The 12153-nt window shown below is 47.9% G+C and overlaps 1 long non-coding RNA gene across 1 annotated transcript; it reads right to left on the minus strand.

Moving 5' to 3' along the window:
- Positions 1-11936, minus strand: LOC128780542 (uncharacterized). The gene is made up of 3 exons (XR_008426467.2): positions 11848-11936; positions 6188-6342; positions 1-465 (listed from the first exon to the last, which is right to left on the minus strand). It is a non-coding gene; the product is annotated as an uncharacterized lncRNA (long non-coding RNA).
- Positions 11937-12153: the final 217 nt, after the last annotated feature.

The following is a 12153-nucleotide window of genomic DNA, read 5'->3' on the forward strand; positions in this document are numbered from 1 at the left end:
GCCAGGCCTGTGCTGGGAGCTGGGGATAGCACATTAAACCATCAGGTTTACCTGTCCTCACCTCGTGACAGGCTAACAGAGCAGGGGAGGCAGACATTAATGGGAAAGTCACACAAATGCATACACAAGTAGTTAGATGCTGATAAAAAATAGGGTACCGGATGTTTCGAAACTGTGTTGGGGTGACTTGATCTGTAAGGAAGGTGGTGGGAGACAAAGCAAAGAAATGATTTTTAAGACACAATCCTGTTATGCACCTTAATCTGGTTCTTCTCAATCCTGGCTGCAAGGACAATCTCCTGGGGAACTTTATTAAATACCTACACTTGGGCTTCACTCCCAGAGATTCTGATGTTCTTGGTCTGGGCATCGGTATTTTTTCCAAAATTCTCTGTGATTCTAAAAGGAGCAGTGTTGGTGGGAATGTAGACCGGGACAGCCACGGTGGAAGGCAGTCGGGCAGTTCTGCAAAAAATTGAGAAGAGTGTTATCATATGACCCAGCAATTCCTTTCCTTGGTATGTACCTGAACAACTCAAAAGCATGTATTCTCAAAGATATATGCTGTCCTACATTCATTGCAGTAGTATTCATGCCGGCCAAGACATGGAGACGACCAAAGTGTCTTCAACAGAGGAGTGGATGAAGAAGATGTGGTATTTACGTATATACAATGCAGTACCACTCGGCCACAAGAAAAGATGAAATACTGCCATTTGAGACAACATGGATGCACCTTGTGAATTCGTACTGGGTGAAACCAGTCAGCCATAAAAAGCTAAGAACCATATGACTTCACTCATTTGTGGGATATAAAACTGAGGCTTGTGGACCCACCCATACAGCGTGGTGGGGGTTACCGGGTGGAAGGGGGTGGGAGATGGGGAGGTGAAGGGGGCCTAGTATATGGTGACAGAAGATGGTTTGACTTTGGGTGGTGGGCACACAGTGAAGTATACAGATCTCGTATCATAGAAATACACACTTGAACGCTATCTGATCCTGTTAACCAATGTCACCCCAATAATTTAATAAAAAATTGAAAACAAATGAAATGAAGGAGATTAAGAGCTTATTCTTTTAAATTTATATGTTGACGGTTTCAATGTCCTACACTTTTATCTGATGTTCAAATGCAAATCACCTATATTGCAATAGATTTAACTAAAGGTTTCAATAAAGTTGGTAACAACACTAATCATCCTTACTCACTTGGAAGAAGTGCCAATAAATACCCGCAAGCTATACTTCTGTTATCATTAATACATTTTCCCTTTGAAAATAACACAAGCATATTACTAAGCATTTGAAGGAGAGGGAGGAAGAAGAAAAAGGGAGGCACATCTATAAACTTACTACCCTACTGCAAGCACAAGGAGAACTTTGGTGTATTTTCTTCTCCCTTTCCTCATACATCTGTGTAGACAATAAATTAAATAGTGATTTAAAATCTACAAAGTGGTTTTAATACAAATTGTGTATTATGTAATACATATCACATAAATTATATCTTTTGGCCTGAGAAAAGTTTTGAATCTGGTGACTGACCCTTCGTTCCACCCCTCTCTCGACAGCTCAACATAGATTCCCATCCGAACACTTGGCCACGCTTTGCTCTCTGGCTTGAAGGAATAAAAGTAGGCTTGCTCAAGGTCATGGTGACCTCCCACTTGCACAACACATACGCTTCAGCCCCTATTTAACTGCTCTCTGCAGCACCGGGCACAGTTGAACACTATCTACTACTTGAAACCCTTATCTTTTGGCTCCTTGAACACCATTTCCTACCTTATTTTTTCTTCCTCTTTCTCTGAAAACGTTTCTTAGTTTCTTTGGTAGTTCTTCCTAGTCCCAGATGTTGGGGTTCCATTTCTAGCACTTTCTTTTCTCACTCTACTTACTCTTTTCACTGGATTTATTGGCATATGATATACATTCATTACTGATTTGAAAAACACAGATTCATGATGTTTTCTTAATTAGTAATGAGTATTTCCCATATGCCAAGCACAGTACAAAAGGCTGAAGTGTGGTTTGACTGAGCAACAGTTGACCTTGGAGAAGCTCCACATTGAATGAAGATGATAAAACACGGTGGGAAGTGCCTGGCATCCTGGGAGAAAACGATCGAGTGGAAGGGCTCTGGAAGTTCAGTGAGTAATTCTAGATTTTGAAGATGCTTGGAAATGACTTCAGGTTAAATCCATGTTCAAAGAAAAAGGGGATTTGGTGGCTGAAGGAAGATGGCAGTAGGAACCACGGAAGCAGGTCACTCATGCACAAGATCTTAGAATGAACGCGATGCAGCAGTGAAACACATATTTGGAGAAACCAATAGGGATGGGGTAATGGCTTACACGAAGTGAAAAGTTGACTGGGCACATAGGGTAATCCCATTTATAAAGCTTTCTATAAATTTAGAAGGCATTATAGAGTCATGTTGACTTGCAATCTTCCAATTAAAAAAATATTTTCCTGTTGATATGATTGGGAAGATTTCATAAATATGCTTTGGTTGTTTACTAATATATTTTAAAAACAAGCACACAGAGTGGTGGGGTAGACAAGTTATTCCCAACACTTCTTTGTTGTGGTGGGACCCTAGGCATGACTCATGTGCCCAAAAAACATTTGCTGAAACACTGCACTTGGGAACAGGCCTCTGTTTTTTGCAGACAGAAATGTCAAGACAAGGACTTGCACTGGAATGCACCCCAGAAACATTGAATCTTACACAATGTAATGTGTTCAAAAGACACCTTGAATAGATGTCTCAGTTTAGTGTTGTTGTCTTCTATTGCTGACAGAACCATGAACCTTGCTGTTCCCATGTCATTTCTCACAGGGCCACCAGGGGGCAGTGCGTGCCTGCTGGGACACTGACACCCAAAGTTCTCATACTAGCTGGCCTTCTTCAGAAGGCATTTTATGACCTCAGAGGATTTCCAAAGGAATATTTACTTGGAAGCTCTTGAAAATCTACTACCAGTCTGTACCAAATATAGGTTGAGCCACTGAAAGGAAAATGTTCCTTGTGACTAAAACAGACATGTAAATGATGTGTCCAACCCCTGTCTCTGTCCACTTGTGTTCTTTTAATCACCTTTTCAGTCATGTATAAGCCTCTGGGAAAAATAAAATTGACCCTCTGTGTAAAGCATTAGCGATAACTGTCCATCACGTGGCCGCTTCTTTCCGATATGAATCTTTGAGTATCAGGTGGCCCATCCACTCATAAGATCAAGGAAATGTTGCTGACACTCTGGGAGGCTTGTTGAGTATATTGACCAGATCTCTATGGAAGTCTATTCAAGTGGAGGGGTTTTCAGCACAGCCAAGGTGGGGTCCATACCCTTTACTGCCCCCCAGCACTGAGTGAGTCTGTTTCATCCTGGGACGCATGAACCAAGTCCTCGATATTCTAAGAGTATCATGGTCAGAGCATGAACAATGGCCATAATGGTTGTGTAAGAGAGATCAGGTTCTGGTTTTCATGACCCAGCATCCTGCCACAGCGGGGCTCCCCTCCCTGTGCCATCGCCACCACCGCTCACTGGTCCGACAGCAGGGTCCACACCTCGGTTCTGGAAAGTTTCAGGCCCCCAGCCCAGCACCTGGGAGTGAAGATGTGGCACATACTGCGCAGTGAGTCAGTTTGGGAGGCAGGGTCACAGGTTGGAGACTGTATTTGAAATCGAGCCACTCTGGAGCCGTTCAGATGTGAGACCATGAAGACCAGGCTGCCGTGTGGTCTGCTAGGCCCTGTACAAACATTGTCCTTCCCAGCGCATGTCAAACCAGGATGGACCTGGTCCCAGGGATCTCCCAGAATCACCCATCTGCTTTGCCTTCTCTTGCTTACTCTGGCCTCCCTGATTGTCCTGGTAGGTGGTTTCCCTCTTTAGGCCCCAGGGTACACCTCTGATCCCCTTGAAGAGCCCGCTGTGTGCCACCTCTGGTCGGCCTGTTGTCACAGTGCCCGTGGTTCTGGCACTGTTGTGATTGCTGAGTCACCCTGGACTCCAGGTAAAAGACAGGCGCTGCTCTCTGACCGTAAACACACACACACACACACACACACAGTGCTGGCTCAGACGACCACCAAAGTAGGGCAAGACATGACAGATTCAGGACCTTGCAGGTGCATTGCTGCAGGTAAGAGGCCCATCAGCAACCCTCAGTTCCACTCTGCAAGCCCTGTCCTGGGATGTATACAAGGTCTGTCTGGAAAAATTCCAGCCATTGTTAATGTAATGAGAATGGTTTGCAGGTCCTTGATGTAACCTGGCAGCCAAGGAGAGTGGACTGGAATGTGCATGTGTGAACAATGATGACTTCACTGTACTAGTCAGTGGGGGTGGGAGATGCTGTTCAGTGAGCATGTGTACTGTGTGGCTGTCACATTCAAAATGACTGAGCAAGTTGAGCAATGAATCTGCATCAAATTTGGCATTAAGCTCAAACATTCCTCCACAGAAACTATTTGGATGATTCAGAAGGCTGCAGCTATGGGCAACTGGTGATTGACAGCTTCATCACAAGAATGTGCTTGCTCATGTGTACCGTCATGTGCAGTTTTTTGGTGAAACATCAAATCACCCAGGTGACTCAGCCCCCCTACAGCCCAGATTTGTACCCTGTGACTTCAGGCTTTTCCCAAAACTAAAATCACCTTTGAAAAGGAAGAGGTTTCAGACTGTGGGTGAGATTCAGGAAAATATGACTGGACAGCTGATGGTGATTGGGAGAACTGTGTGAGGTCCCACAGTTCTGAATGGGACTGAAGTGACATTGTCCTATGTACACTGTTTCTTGTATCTTGTATCTTCTTCAATAAATGTCTCTGATTTTCATAGTACCTTCTGGACAGACCTCGTAACTTGGACAGGACACCAGGTTATGTACCTGTTACTGCTCAGGATGGGCCCTGTGTTCCTGCCCCTCTTCCTGGCACATAGATGGGACTCTATAGGAGCTCCCACAAAGGGCTCCCACAGGGAGCCTGGCCTGCATTGGCCTGTCCTTTGTTGCCTAGTATTACCTTAGGGGATCCTGGAAAACAGCCAGCGATTTTGAGGACGAGGGTCCAGCCAGCATCTTCCACATTACAGAAGGCCTTCACTGTGGGGTTCCAAAACCCAGGCCCCTGGGAATTCTCAAAACAGCAAGACCACATCTTTCTCTGTCTGTGTCTCTTGCCAAGTGAACTGGCTCTGGGGCTGTTACTAGAATGTGGGTACCTGGTAACCGGGGTTCCAAGTTCTGTTGAGGTCAGTTACCAAGGAAATGACTTCACTTCCTGAAGGTTCTTCCCTGAGTCTGACCCTTGAATCACAAGGATCCAAATTGTCCTTTCACCTCCTGACTTCTAAGCCCCTGTGTTCCTGCATGATCATATTTTTACATACTGTCCCCAGTGTTCCTTTCTCCACAGCCGCCTGGGAAGGTCTGGTACAGCCAGGGTCTCAGCTTTGAAACAGACTTGTGTTCAGACTCAACCCTCATTCCTACCTCTTCTGGATTCTGGACAAGCCAGTGTGTCTCTCCTGGGCTGTGTGTCTCCTGTCTGCGCAATGGAAGATATTCTAGCATGTGCTCTTTAGGGATGTCCCTGGGCATATGTAAAATACTGCCTATAAAATTGTAGGAGAGCTGTCACATGTAGTAGTGCCTCCAACCTTTAGTTTCTTCTGGTTAAGTCTGGTATTTGCTCCTCTTAGAAACTTAACCCTAGTCCTCACATCTAGTGTGTGTGTGTGTGTTCGAGGCCAATGATCTGGATACCCAAGAAAAGCAGCCTTACCTAAGCAAGAATAGGCTACAACTTCCCAAAGCATTTGGATTTCTGATTTTTAACTCCAAACCTATGGGAGGGGATAGGGCCTTAACCTGGCAGGTTGGAACAAACCTTTCTCTGGAGCCTGCTTGTCACATTCCCTGTCCAGGCCCAACCTCTCCGTGGGCCTCAATTTCTGAAGTATGGGACAAGGAACGACATTCAGAACTGCCTAAGTGTGAGTTCAGCATAAAGGGGCCCCGACTGAATCCACACTGGGTGAGGTGTCGGCGGGGGTCATGCTCTCTCCCCGTCTGTATATGATAAAAGCAGCACAGCCTTTCCCAGGGCTTCTGGGAGGCCTGGGTGCCGCCAGCACTCCACTTTGCCAACACAGGGCAGGGTTCATACCTTGGTCGGCACTCTGACCTGTCCGTGGTTCTGGGCGAGGCATGGACCTTTCAAGCTCTCCCCTGGACTTCTCAGCGCCTCCCCGTGGTCCCCACGGGATGGCTGGCACATCCTCTTGTAATTGTCTCCCCTTGAGTGCAGACTGGTTTAAGTGACTATAGAAAACAAGGCAAAATGGCCCAAAGTTATTTCCAAAATCTGGTTATAAAAAGTCATGGCAAAACTGGTCAGTCACTCAGACCTGTTTTGTCTCTAGAACTCTCTCAGACTCGTCAGCCTGGGAAACGAGCTTCTGTGTTGTGCGTTGCTACCTGGTGAGAACCTGGTGGCCTCAGTCGGAGGCAGATGGGGAGACAAAGAGGAAGTCAGGTCTTCAATCCACACCGAACCCGAGAGTACCCGAGTGAGCTGAGACCCCGAGTGAGCTGAGACCCTGAGTGGAGCCATCCTGCCCCAGCTGAGCCCACAGCCCCAGGGAACTGAGACCCTGGCAGAGGCGTCCACTGGGCTCTGCCAGGTTTCTCGTCTAATGGAACAGTGAGAGAACATGTGTTTGTTGGTTAAGGAACCAAGTGTGGGGTAATATCTTCACGTGGCAGTTGATCCTGTATACAACTGTACCCATACCAGGGCCTAACTCTGCTCACCTCTGTCTATCCCCTTTCTCTTTCCAAGCTCACTGCTTTCACAGTGGTCTGCTTTCTGGTTTTCTGTCTTTCCAAACACATTTTTCTTCCCAGTCTTGGTTCAGTTGTGGATTTTTTTTTCCAAGCTAAATATTCTCAGACCTGAGTAGGGGGCTGGCTCTTTTTTTCCCCATACAGCTGAAAATACAGATCTCACCTCAGGGGAGTTTTTTCAGACTCCCTCACCTGAGGGAGCCCCGCACTCCTGGTGGCAACTACTGCATTCCTAAGTGGCACCTGCTCCTTTGTGTTGGTTTTGCTCAGTGGATTTGTCCATCTTGCCCTCTAGACTGTGACGGGTAAGGATGTTCCTTTAGCATGGGCTACGGTTGATTTATTTCAGCATGAGAACATTTCACAAGCTCAGGGCACACGTGCTGAAGCAAGAGATAAGATGACATCCAACCACTAACCAGGGCAGATATTAGGAAGGGACCCTAAAAATAAAGGCCGCACCTCATGCCAGAACAGGAGAAGGGCAACAAGGGGCCAGGTGACACTCCTGCTCTCTTTGGTCTAGCCGAACCCACTGGACTGAGGCTGCTCCTGGTGGTGAGTGCTCGCACTGCACCCGGAGCAGGGAACCCACAGAGTCCCGCACACCTGCCTTGGGGAGTCTCCAGGCATGGGCTCTCCTGGTCCCAAAGGGACAAAACAGCAGGACCTGCAGAATCCATTGGGTTTTGAGGGTTATCTTAGAAGCTTCCCGTCTCCCTTCTGTCCGCATTGCTCTGGGATGACTATTCCTTCACTAAGCCTTCTCGTCAGGTCTGGGGCAATGATTCGGGCCCTACTTTCTGCATCCTTGCCCTCCGACTCAGAAAGATCACCAGAGCAGAGAGAGCGTACTCCATGTCTTTCGGAGCCTAAGGTGAAAAACCAACAGAGACATTCCTGAGCCTGTGGGACTCTGGGGGTTTTACTGCAAGCTCTCAACCTTTTCTGGGAGGAAACATGGTTTTCTACTCTAACCCTCTCCATCCAGGGGGTGGTAATTGGATGTAAGACAGGATTATCCTAGTGGCTTCTACCTACATCTGTGGATTTCAGATATCAGGATCATGCATCTTTTTATGCGGAACCGTTCCAAGTGTGGGAAATGTGGCTCAGCCCCCACTCAGAAAAGCCAGTGGTGAGCAAGGTTGGGAGGCAGGACCCACATCCATGAATAGGTTCTCCAGTGGGAAATCAGGCCTGCATTGTACCTAGACTGCTATGAGACTTGCTCTTGCTAAAACTCCCTCACCCTGAATTGAGTATCTTTAAATGTTTACTGAGTATCTTTATCTTCCTAAAATCTGAGCTAGACCTTCCAGGTATGGAGCATAGCCTGTTTCGACCACTTCTCCCTTTACATTGCAAATATCCTCCTTTGATGTATTCAGCCACACCCTCTCCTGTGTCTGCAAAAGATAACCACCCAAAACAAACCTGTGCATAGTAAATGAGGACCATCCTCGATGTAATGTGCCTAGAAAAACAATAAAAGCCTGTCCAGGTGGGGGTCTCGGGGCCCTCTCTCTAACTTGGAGAGTGGCCACGCAGCCCCTTTCTCTCCACAGGATTTCTGTAGTCTGTGTGTATTTGTATATTGCCGCCACAACACAGGACCCCACGGGCCAGGATCCACGTCATCGTTTGCCTTCCATGGTCATAGTCCCCACCCAGGCATAACTGGGGGCTTTGGGGATTCCCATGCACATGGTCCTTGCATCTCTCCGCTCCTCATGCTGTGGACCCTGGTCACATCCTGGGAGAACGGAGGCTGCTGCCCTGAAGCAAAGCGGTTTCGAACTTCTTTCTCCTTTTGTCTTCGTCAATTGCCAAGGCTTCACTAAGACTGAGCTCATGCCTTAAGGTCCCCTCCTCTTGTGTGAGTGGCTGTGTCTGGCTGTGTATACCAGTGTAGATTCCCAGTGGAAGAGGTTCCACCTGGGGTGTACTGGGCTGGGGTCCACATAGCTCTTGTTTGCAGAGCTAATCACATTGGCAAAGTTCCACCCTGCCCTGGTGGACTATATTCTCCCTTCATCTAATGACGAGTGGACTTGACCTCTCCGTGTGTCTCTCAGGGCTTCAGTTTTGTAATTGCAAGTGGTGGATTATACAAGGAACTACTAAAACTTGAGTTCAGCCAAAGGTGGTCCAGGGTCGCAGCTCCTTGCGATGGCCTTTGTGGGGGCGCCAGGAGCACCGTCTGTCCTTCCACAAAGCCTGCAGGTGCTCCAGTGGCTCTGTGAGTATTTATATTCTGCATCCAGGGAAGGATTACCTGCCTCATTTGTGGGTTGAGGAGAGTGTAGCTCCCCCCCAAAGAAACAGTGGGTCGGTGGCTGCTAAAGGATGATGTGGATGTGGAGTGGGTCACGGCTCAGGGTCTTCAGAATCCCATTGGTGATGTCTTCCCTGCATCCACCATGGCGGCCAGCCCTGGTCCCAAGAATTTCCCAGAATCACTGATCTGCTTTGCCTTCTCTTGCTTACTCTGGCCCCCCTCACTGTCCTGGTATGTCTTTAGGCACAAGGGTGGCCCTCTGATGCCATTGAGGAGGACACTGGATCTTCCAACTCTGCTCTGCCTGCTGTCACCGTGATCTTGGTCCCAGCACTGTTGTGACTGCCGAGTCACTCACAGCTGTGGGTAAGGGACAGACTCTGTTTTCTAAAAGTGGAGATCCAGACACAGACACACACCAGTTGGCTTAGACCTCCGCAAGAGGGAAATGACGATACAGCTGGTGGCCCTGGAGGGGCACTGGCACAGGCTTTGGGAGCAAGGGTTCGGCCTGCTTCTGCAGCTTCTGGGAAGGCTCTCATGGTGCAGTTTCCTAAAGCCAGAGCCCTAGAAATTTAGGGAATAGCAAGACAATATCTTTCACTCTCAAGTGTTCCTTGCCAAGTGAGCTGGCTGTGAGGCAGTTACTAGAATGTGGGCACCTGGTAACAGGGGTTCCAAGTTCTGTAGGCATCAATTATCAAGAGGTAACTTCACTTTCTGGAGTCCCCTTCTCTGAGTCTCCTTCTTGAATCACAGCTCTATAAAGTCTTCTGGCCTCCTGACTGTTCAGTTCCCCTGTACAAGCAAGACCATACCTTTTCTTAGGGGTCGTCAACCCTCCTCTCTCCACAGTCCCCTGGGAAAGTCTGGTGAGCCACGGCCCCAGATCTGAAACAGCCTGTGTTCAGACTCAACCCCGCATTTCACCTCCTCTGGATTCTGGATCATTGTGGAGATGGCTTATCACATGGTCTGTCTCTTGTCTGCACAATGAAGGTTATTCTAGCATAGGCTCCCTAGGGATGTCCACACTCACACGTGGGATGCTGCCTATAGAAGGGGAGGAGTGCCGTCGAAGGTAGGCAGTGCCTGCAACCTCTATTTCCTTCTCCTTTGTCACCCTGTGTGTATGGTCTGGGAGGGGCCGGGCAGGGAGTCCACGTTTATACCTTCCAGGTGTAACCTGATAAAATTCTTTCCAACTGTTTTTTTCCTTGCTCCTGATTTGTGAACACTTAACTCTCATCTTTACTCTAGGTGCAGCCACGCTTTGCCGACCAGCTCTCTGAGCCACTCATTTCTCCCCAGTTCAACCACGTTTTATTTCACTTACATCAGTTTTGTCAAGAGAACTTGGTGACGTGTAGTGCACGTGCAACAAATCTTTTTATCAAAATTTGAATATATTAACTTATTTTTTCCTTTCATGTTGCTACAACACTAAAAAGCATATTATTATTTTCCAATTTAGGCTTTATGACACAGGAGTTAGAACTGTAGACTTTAGAAACAATAAACCCAGGCTCCAGTCAAGGTGGCAGAGTAGATAAATGCTGTACTTGCCTCCTCCCACAGCCACGTCAAAGTTACAACTAAACTACAGAACAGCCATCAACGAGAACTGCCTGAATTCTAGCTTACCTAAGGATATACAGAAGCAGCCACATCCAGACTGGTAGGAGGGGCAGAGAGGTAGAACTGGCCAGTCCCACATCCACGTATGGCAGTTAAAAATCAGGAAGGATATCTCAGCTTCGTAGGTGCCCCTAAGGAGCAGCGGTCCCATCCCCACAGCAGGCCTCCCAGCCCTGGAGAAATCCCCATGACTTCTGGCTGTGAAAACCAGTGGGGACTGTTCCTGAGGGAGATGGAGGGCTCCTGGAGTCCCAGGCATTCCTCTGAAAGGGCCTGCATGGATTTACTTGGACTCTCACTCTGATGTCCAGTCTGGAGCAGCAGCTCCAAAGGTACCAGGGACAATAGGAACTGAATTGTCTTGGCTTCAGGACAAGGGCTGGAGGGCCAGCTTCCTCCTCATCAGGAGGGCTGGCAAAAGCTTTTGTTCCTTTGCTAAACCCTTCCTCTGCAGCACAGGCGGCTGCCACATCTGAGTTTCCACTGACCTAACACTGTTCGTACTGCCCTGGTGATTCCCCAAGACCCCACTCCACCCAATTTGTGGGCCCACCCAAGCCATTTCCACCATACAAACAGCCGGTTTTGCCCTTGCTTCTAACTTTCCTAAAATCTCTCAGAGATTCACAGACCACAGACAAGCAGCATCTGGACTTGGTTTGCAGCTGACCCTCTCCTGGGCACCTCTGAACCCAGCACAAAAGGTAACTCTGCAGATCACTTTGTACCTCACTCATATCAGGTGGCCCCAGGCAGGTGGCTGATCTTGGCTTGTACTTCCCAAGAGGCCTCAGAACCAACACACTCAGTGGCCAGCTTCAGACTACACCAGAGCACCACCCAACCACCTCCAAAACAACACATTGAAAGGGCAGACTCGCCAGGCACCAGAGCTCTGCTAAAGCGAATCCTGCTCCGTAGGGTCATCCCTGCATAAAACTAGTCATGACCAGTCCTCACAACTAATCAGCATGAGGGTCAATCCCTCCCACTGCTGTGCCAAGTGCAATCAAGGCTCAACTGAAACAGGAGGGCACACACAACCCACACAAGGGACATACCTGGAGCACCTGATGGCCAGTCTGCACCACTGGGCTTCCCAGGACACCTACCACATTGGGCCACTCCACCATGACTGGGAGAAGCAGCAGCTGCACCTAACACATAGAAACACACACAGGGAGGCAGCCAAAATGAGGAGTTAGAGAAACATGTCCCAAATGAAAGGTGTCTTGACCTCATAATAAAATGTAGATGATAGAACTCTTCACAGGTTTGGTGAAGCAATTCAAAGAAAAACAAAATATGTGTATGTATTTAGAACATGGACTTGGCATACAAGAGCACTCAATAAATTATTTTCTAGT

This window comes from Desmodus rotundus, chromosome 3 (genome assembly GCF_022682495.2).
Source record: "Desmodus rotundus isolate HL8 chromosome 3, HLdesRot8A.1, whole genome shotgun sequence".
Taxonomy (NCBI): Eukaryota; Metazoa; Chordata; class Mammalia; order Chiroptera; family Phyllostomidae; genus Desmodus; species Desmodus rotundus.